We start from the raw sequence: 9,425 nt of genomic DNA on the forward strand, positions 1-9,425 counted from the left end.
TTGTCATTCCTATTATTACTTGTCATTTATAAGAACTTGTTATCCTTTTATTTAACTTTGTGTTAACAATGAAATATAAGTGTTTTGTATATTATTTAAAACATTGTGTGGTACTATAATTATCTATCATAACACATTTGGTACCATACATTCACATAGGTCACATTCGTTTTTACGCATGTTAAAAAATTGCTAGAGCATTGTATCAGAAATTGGATAAAAATAGAAATTAGGAGACTGATTACAAAAACTAAAATTCATCTAATAAGTATATAAGTATTATTTTTATACAAAATTTTATAATTACATCTTTTCTAAAATGATTGAAGAACATAAAATAGAAAAATATGTTTATCTTTAAGTTAAGTTAATCAATAAATTAATTTAAATTGAGAAGGTTTTAATTTTTGTTATTGTATAATTCATTAAAGAGAAAAAAAATGTAAATATAATAAATGAAAATATGATATTAGTAAATTTATCTAACGTGGACAATGGACATATCCTTTGCACCAATTCTATTTAAATAAAGTGAATATTTGTTATCACAAAATGATAGAATACTCATAATCATAACCTCCATAAGTATCAATCTAGCAGCTCTTCCATAAGGAATTAGCGCACAATGTATTATATTTACTTTCAATTCTAAAAGGTGGGTCATGAAGTTGATACTTGATAAATATCTGCCACGTGATATGCATTCATCATGAGATAATATAAACAAATAAATATGTGGCCTTCATATAAAAAATGAACTTGATAATTTCTAAGTGAAGTTGAGATTATGTAGTAACATACTGAGAGAGAATATCAAGATTTCAGTAATTTGGTTCCAAGCTGTCAAACAAATGATGACAGTCCATTTTATATGCTACGAAAGTGGACATGCATATTGAGTATACATTGTTAAACAAAAAAAAAATTAAATATCTTAATTTTCTTATTATCAACATTATCACCACTATCATAACCGTTTCCATCATAATTGTCATGATCGTTATCGTCACTATCACCATGATCGTCAGCTGACACCATTACCGTGATCACCGTCATGACTATTATCTTCGCCACCAACATGATTGTCATTACTGTCACCACTGACAACAACGACGATCATAATGGTAGCAACAATAATTTCATGACAACAATCACAATGGTGGTAATGCTGGTGATAATTGTGGTAACAATCTTAACATAAATTATTGTGACGGTGACCACGATGATCATGTTAATAGCTATAGTGATCATAATGGTGATTACGATGGTAGTGGTTGTGATAGTGATCTTGACATAAATTAAATCTTTAAGATATTTGATTTTTTATTTGGTAAATCTTTTAAAAATTTTATAATTAAATAAAGTTTTAATTTAAATTTATAATATTTTAATTTTGATATTTTATTTTAATCTAACCATTGAAACTGATCATCATCATTTTCACATAAAATAATTATTCTTATAGACCTATGTACATAAAGAGAGAGAAAGAAAGAACAGTCATCATCATTCATTAGATTTTAAAAGAATGAATGATGAACAAAATGACATGTGTAATCAAAGCTTTAAAAGGTAATGTGAATTCGACATGTATTCTCCAAGGCTGGGAATGCATTCACAAATAATAATAATAATATATATATTATAGATAGATAGTACATATTTATAAACTGAATAAATAATAAATCATTTAAGTGAAAATAATTAAAATAAAATGTTGTCATGTGACACTTGGCTGATAGTCAACCGTCAAACTTTATATTTTTAGAATTTTATTTAAGCATTTAATATAGAAAGAAATTATGAAAATAAAAACTAATAAAACTGAGACACACATTGATATGGTATGCCAAATGTGAAAAATTCACATTAAAAATAATATTGTAACGAATTAATGATAATGAAACTCAATTTATCTAAAAACAGGAAAACTATCTTTAATTTGGTATAGCATAGCAAGATTTAAAATTTAAATCAAACTAAAATTAAGAAACAATACTTATAACAAATAAAATTAAATGTTTAATATAGAAGTCACGTGATTTGATAAAAAAATGAAAATAAAAAAATCTTTGACATTAAATAAAATATAACTCAAATCAGGAAAGTAATAGATAAAGAAATAGAAAAGAACAAGAGATTATGAAAATTTAGAAATAATGATAATTATGTTTATTCTTTACAAGGATAATAATCTATTAATAAATATAAAAAAATCTGAAAAATTATAAGAGATAAATAAAAATAAAGACAAATCATAAAAATAAAAAAAAAGATATAGACATTCACAAATAAATTATTCATAACATTTAAAATATTTTATGTGTCTAGATCATAAATATTTTCTATTGAAGAAAATATTATTTGAGTCAAATAGGATTATTGTTCACAACAAAACTCTTCCCTTCAAAGATTTAACTCAACTATGTATCCATAATTCTTTAAAATATTTTAGTCAAAGAATAAAAAATAAATTTATAATATTACAATAAATTTAAAAAAAAAATAGTAGGAGGTCGAGGTCCCCAATGATTGGATAATGAGATAGTTAAGTAGGGCCTAGAGGGTGCTGTGTGTAATGTGTATCGAGTTTCAAAGTCGCATTTCTTCGGCCTCATCGAGGGACACTTCCTCTCATACGACACTATCGACCAAACAAACAATTCCATGACATAACAACTTAAACAACAACAACAAACATCATCATCAAAACCTCCAATAAATCCCAATTCCCTTTATCCTCCTTCAAATTCAATTCCTCCCTCTCCCTCTCTCTCTCTCTCTCTCTCTCTCTCTCTCTCTCTCTCTCTCTCTCTCTCTCTCTATATTATTCATTCATCATTCTCTTTCTCTCCCATATTCTCTCTTGCCACACAATTTACGTGCACACAATTCATCTTGGTTTGCCTTATTCTTATAATTGTAATTTTCATCTTCATTGTTATTAATATAATTATAATTAAAACAATTGATATGCTTTGTTAATTATGGAGGTACAGGAATCTCGCACTTTGGTTGTTGTTGTTGTTGCCTCTCCTTTTCCCATTCGTGTATGTGTTTTTTTTGGATTCCTTATAATTGAAGCCACGTATTAGGTTGTGTAGTACCATGTTTCATGTTTTTGTTTGTTGGTACTTGATAAAAAAAAAAAGTGAAGAGGGAGGTTGGTGTGTGTGACCAATCATGCACATTTACTAGTAATCAAAGAAAATTTCTTGCAATGGAAATTGAACCTAATGCCAGCTGAGCCAAACCCTTTGGCATAGCATACTTGAGGTACGGCAAGTGGAGATTCTAAGACACAAGATGACAAGAATTTCTTTTTCAAATAATTTAGTGCAGGCTTAGTAGAGTCAGGTGAGTGCTTAATGGTGCAAATTGCATTGTCATTAGCTTCATCCTGATTTGTGAGGGTAATGACCACATTCAATGTTTTAAACTATGGTCACAGTCGCAATTGTGGTTTTGTCACGTTTCGTGATATTGTAAGAAATTACAGAACAAATGTGATTGATGCATTCACAATTCGGTTTCCAGACACTTTAAAAACCTTGACATTGCAGCCGAAATAATGGTTGCAAACCGTATTTTAAAACCTTGGTCATATGTTGAAATTAATTGAGCTATATAGCTGATGAAATTTTGCAATTTGGCATGTGAAGTTTTAATAATTTAGGATGGTGCTATCATATGGTTATAGATGTCATAAGTGATGTTTAACATGATTACTCTGCTTTTTGACATGTATTACATTTTCAGGGGTGAACATTTGGTGATTCAGTGTCACGGGAAACACATTCTGCAAACTCATGAGCACAAACCTCAAAAGATAATTGACAACTATGGGAGTTCCCCTACGAAGGTGTGGCTTAGATACATTTTCATGCCATGAATTGCTTTGCTCACCCTAGCAACCTTTGTTGGAGTTGTTTTAGCTTCTTTCTAGGACTATCATTTCCAACATTAGCATTGGCTAGGGTAAGTAGGGTGTATAATCTTTCCCTATATCCTTAAAATTGTTCTTTCATAGCATGTTAAGTGAGAAGTAATCTAGCTAACACAAGAATTTGGTCCCATGCTATTAATTGTTAGATGAACCTTCCATCCTGTCTTTTACCATCCATTGACCTCACATATGTTGATGACAATTACTTGAAAATTTCATCCAAGTCTTTGTGGGATGCCTGGGCTTCATTTAGGAGTGACAGAAGCAAATACAATAAGGTTCACAAATTAAATGACACAAAGGTATGGTTTTATGGAGTTTTAATATTTCATCATATCTCATTAATTTTTCACTTCATCTTTTTGTGTAGTACCATTTTTATGAATTTCTGAATAAAGTAGACTTATTGCAATCAGTCCCCAAGTTGTTCCTACAAATCCTCGAGGGGCTGAAAGGCTTCCCCCAAATATTTTGGAATCTGAATCAGATTTCTATCTTCATCGGTTATGGGGCATGCCCCCTCAGGTGTGCATTTTCACTGCACCTTAATGTAAAACATGCATTTGAATAAAACATTGTTTTTCACCGTAAAGAAAACTTAGTTAACTGCTAAGTGTTCACTAGTGTCAAAGTATCTAACCCTTTACTTAGAAGGTGAATTACATCCGTTTTGGTGGAGTGAAAAACTCCATTACAAAAAATAACAAATATTTTTTGTAGTGCAACAAGCAAAATAACTAATGAAACTTCCTCTGGTTGTTCCAGTAAGATTGAAGTTCACATGTGAATTTGAAGAAGCAATTATGTGACATTAATTGAATGAGTTAGTTTAAATTTAAAAAAAAAACTTTAAAATAAACGCTTTTTATAGAAGTGTTTTTTTAAGAAGCAGAAAAAATTTACTTCTTAAAATAAGTAGAAAAATATTTTTTCTAACAGAAACACTTTAGACAAACACACTAAAATATAGAAAACTACTTATTTTATTAAAATAAGTATTTATTTCTACAAATAAGTTTAAACAAACTGGTCCAATATAACTCATACAAAAGTAAGCTGTGTATGCTAGCTTGTGATCATGCTTCTGATATGGACAACAGGAATTTCAAAGATTTTTGTTATGACTATTTAGATACAATTTTATCTTCTAATCCGACTCTTTTCTTGATGGAGGTGGCACTTGCAGGACCTAAGAATCAAACTGAAGTATCTTGTAACATTTACTCTTGGATTAGATCAGAAAGACAACATTGATGCTGCGGTAAAAAAGGTCATTTCTGTTTCTTCCCTGCATCAATCTGTTCTTTGACTTGTCTTCAATAAATGATTGCCTTCTACTCATTCTGCCTATTGGTTAATGTCTATTTTTTTATCCCTTTTTCTGATCCTTGGACTTAAAACATTACAGTTCTATGAAAACTTCACCATTCTGTTGTTTCACTACGATGGACGGGTTAGTGATTGGGATAAGTTTGAGTGGTCAAAGCGAGCAATTCATATCAGTGCTAGGAAGCAAACTAAATGATTAGTAGTGGATCTTGTATTGAATTTTTTTGGTTTCACTTTACAAATTGTTACAAATTTTGATCAGGCTTCCTATTCATCAAGTTTTGACATGAAATCCACAATATTCTGGTTAAGGTGGTATGCTAAATGCTTTCTGCATCTGGACATTGTGGCTCCTTATCAAGGAACAAGGCAAGGTAGGTGAGGGACGTGAAAGAAGGGAGAAGATGAGTACTAAATTTGGTGATATGGTGTGGTCGTTGTCGTCCGGGTGTTCCCAGGAGTGGTCGTGGAGGAGTTGGGAGAGGGATTCGGCAAGGTGGGAGGTGTTGAGGGTGAAAAAGGAGTGGAAGGAGGAGAAGGAGGATGAGAGGGTGTGGGAGAGGTGTGCCAGGGTGGAGGAAGGGGTGTCAAAGGAGAGGGTAGGGTTGGGGAGGAAGGGTTGGAGCTTGGAGAAGAAGAGGAGATGGGAGAGGGAGGAGAAGAAGAGCTTGAAGGAGAAGAGGGAGGAAGAAAGCGGGGGACAGGAAATTAGGGTTTCGAAGAAAGAAATGAGGCATTTCGTGTAAATTAGGGTTTCGAAGAAAGAAATGAGGCATTTCGTGTAGTATTGCGGGGGTCGTGGTGGTGGTAGTGGTGAAGTGAGGGAAGAGGAAAAGAAAACAAGGGTATCTAAGAAGAAAGAAAATGAAAGCGGAAAATGGAAAAAGGTGATGTCTTGCAGGGATTGAATCAGAGGGGAAATTTTTGTGGCGGGAAATTGCGTGAAAGATGAAAAAAAAAACCTGTTTTGAACACAGAAGGAAGGAAGGCGAGATGAAGAAACAATGTCATTTAAGCTTAGATGACTTTCATCTATTTTTCTTGTTTCAATTATTATTTTTAAAATAATCAAATTAAGAATCAAAGTATCTAAGGAAGATTCCTGTATAGAATTTATAGTGTGAACTTGAATAGTGTAAATTTATATTGTATATTCTTTGTAAATTAATTTTAATTATGCATTGTTATAGATTAACACAACAAATAGGCTGATTAGTTTGAGATTCACCCTTCTTAGTCAAAGCAAAATTACCATTTTTGCTTAATCTACTTTAATCATTAATAACTAAAAAGGTTTCTTTTTGTGCACCCAACAATTTATGTAAAGTGGGGAAAATGTCATTCACTTAAAATCTCGTTCACTCTCCCTCTTTCTCATGTTCGTGGCTAGTGTTTACCTCTCCTCCTTCACTTCCGTCGTCGCGTCGTCAAATGTCATTCTTCATATAATTATATGGATTATTCAATTTGTATAATTGTTTTAATTTTTTAAAATTAAAAATAAATTAATATTTTTGTTATAAAAATATTTTTTAATAAATAAATATTTGTGTATATTTTATTAGTTTTATTTAATTAATTATATTTGTTTTTTAAAGTTTTTTTAATAAATAAGTTAAGAATTTTTTATGAGTTTTTATTTAATTAATTATATATTTGTTTTTTGAAGTTGGTTTTTAATAAAGAAGTTAAGAATTTTGTTTATTTAAAAAAGAATGTATAAATATTGTTGTGATTTATTTTTTTTAAAAAATATAAGTAATTTAATTATATTTGGTATTTTAAAAAAATTATAAATTTTGTTAAATATCATCAATTCCAAATTTTTATTAGTATAGATTTCACATTTTAGTTTAACAAGAAAATCTAAATTTTGTAAATTATCATTTTTTATTGATATAGTTGTATATATATTATTACAGTCATAGTCATAGTATTCAATATTTATATAAATAGTGATTGGAAGTACAAAATTAAAAAAATTTCATTTGTTTAAATTAATTTAAAGTTATTGTCATAGTAACTTGTTAAAAAATGAAATAATCATTTGTTAGAAATAAAAATCAAAATTGTAGATACATTTTGGTCATTAATTTAAGTTTTCTAGAATGATTAATGTCAACCCTATAAATTTGAAGAAAAAAATTTATATTCAATTATGAATATGTTTAACATGTGTCAGATTCCAGTTGGCCAATGAACTGACTTATGTGCACCGTCATGAGAAATCTAGTTTGGATATATCCTAACCTATCTTGAGACCAAAGTATAACAAATTTAATTTTTACCAGCACAAAAAAAACAAACACAAAATTTTACATTATAGATTCCGAACATTTCAATATATATAGGAACGAAAAAATATTTTAGCCTTAAAAATATTATATACAACTTTTAAAAAAATATACAATAAGTGTTTCAAATAATATACAATTTATTTATTCATTAAAATTTAATTTAATTTAATTCTATTATATTATTGTTCAATATTTTAAAATAATGACAAAATTAAGTTTCACCTTACGTACAATAGTTATATATGTTGCATTGAGATCATATGTGAAGAAAACTTATCTTTTATCATTGGTAACAAATATATAATTAACTTGATTGCTAAAAAAAATAGAAATACAAATTAATCAATAAGCCAATTTTGCACATTTATACACACGTGTGTATATATATATATATATATATAAAATTCCAATAAGATAACTTTGTTTTGAATGTAATCTAACAATATTTCTCATCTTAGAATTAAAAAATAAAATAAAAAACGTAATTGAAACTAATAACCGGATTCACATAACTTAGAAAAACAAAATAGAAAAAAATCTATCTTTTCAGTATGCCTTTATGAAAGTCTTGGGGGATTACATAGGTATCAATGGCTTTGTACACAATTCCACATGTGTCTTCACCTTAAGGACTTCATGCTAGATATTTATAGACAATGGAAATTAAAGGAACCTGCAAATGATATCGCTAGTGGAATGGAGTGTGAGAGGAAAAAGAAAGTCTTGCTAATGTAGAATTTGAAAGAGTGAGAGGAAACTGAAAAGAAAATAAAAGTGAATGTAAATAGCAATTCCATCATAAAATGAATTTAAAATTTAAATGTGTGAAATTACTGTAAGAAACGAAGGACAACAAATGTGTACACAAAATCACCTCCCAGATCAAGTGAAAAACTATATTGTTACTCAAGGAAATGGTATTAAAATAGTGTGTACAACAAAAACAATTACCTCCACATACTTCCTTTATATAATGGTATAGATAATAACATAATTAATTTTTTTTAAATGTTACATTAAATAACTTAAATATATAATGTAAAATTATTGAACAATTTTGCACAATTATATATATATATATATATATATATATATATATATATATATATATATATATAATCTCAATAAGATAGCTTTGTTTTCATTGTAGAACATGAACCCATTAACAATATTCCCCATTTTAGAATTAAGAAATAAAATAAAAAATCTAAAAAATTTTAAAATAATATTAATAAAAAAAATACACAATATACACTGCTTGACTTAAATGTACATGATTGTGGTTTTAATAACAAATCATGTTAATTTAAAGATGTTGATTTATGATGAAAAAAAATCAAGTGCTAAAAATATTATATATAACTTTTAAAAAACAAAAATACAAATAAGTGTTTCAAACAATATAAAATTTATTTATTTTTTAAAATTTAATTATATTTATCATATTATTGTGTTATATTTTAGAAATAAAGACAAAAAAATAAGCTTCACCTTATGGACACTAGTTATATACATTGCATCAAGATCATAAGTGGAGAAAATGTCAATGAAAATCATTAGCAAAATATTAGTTATTAATTAGCACAAATAGAAAAATATTTGTTATTATTGATACAAATTTGTTGGTCATTCAAAACAATATAACTTACATGATTATACACCTCTAAGTCATCCTAGTTGTAGGATAACATATATTGCAAATTGACAATTTAATGCGTAGATGTAGAAATCAAATTGTATGAACACTATTTAATGCAAAATTCTCCACAATAGAACATATAGTTTTTGCTACATCCATCATGGGAATCATATTGTTGCGTCGTGCTAATATTTTCTACATCCATCATGGGGAT

The 9,425-nt window shown here is 28.5% G+C and overlaps 1 long non-coding RNA gene across 1 annotated transcript; it reads left to right on the forward strand.

Moving 5' to 3' along the window:
• Positions 1 to 3,105: 3,105 nt before the first annotated feature.
• Positions 3,106 to 4,735, forward strand: LOC114389171. Its single transcript, XR_003661713.1, has 3 exons — positions 3,106 to 3,357; positions 3,760 to 3,978; positions 4,093 to 4,735. It is a non-coding gene; the product is annotated as an uncharacterized LOC114389171 (long non-coding RNA).
• The last annotated feature ends 4,690 nt before the right edge of the window (positions 4,736 to 9,425 follow it).

The sequence above is a fragment of the Glycine soja genome, chromosome 16, assembly GCF_004193775.1.
Source record: "Glycine soja cultivar W05 chromosome 16, ASM419377v2, whole genome shotgun sequence".
Classification (NCBI taxonomy): Eukaryota; Viridiplantae; Streptophyta; class Magnoliopsida; order Fabales; family Fabaceae; genus Glycine; species Glycine soja.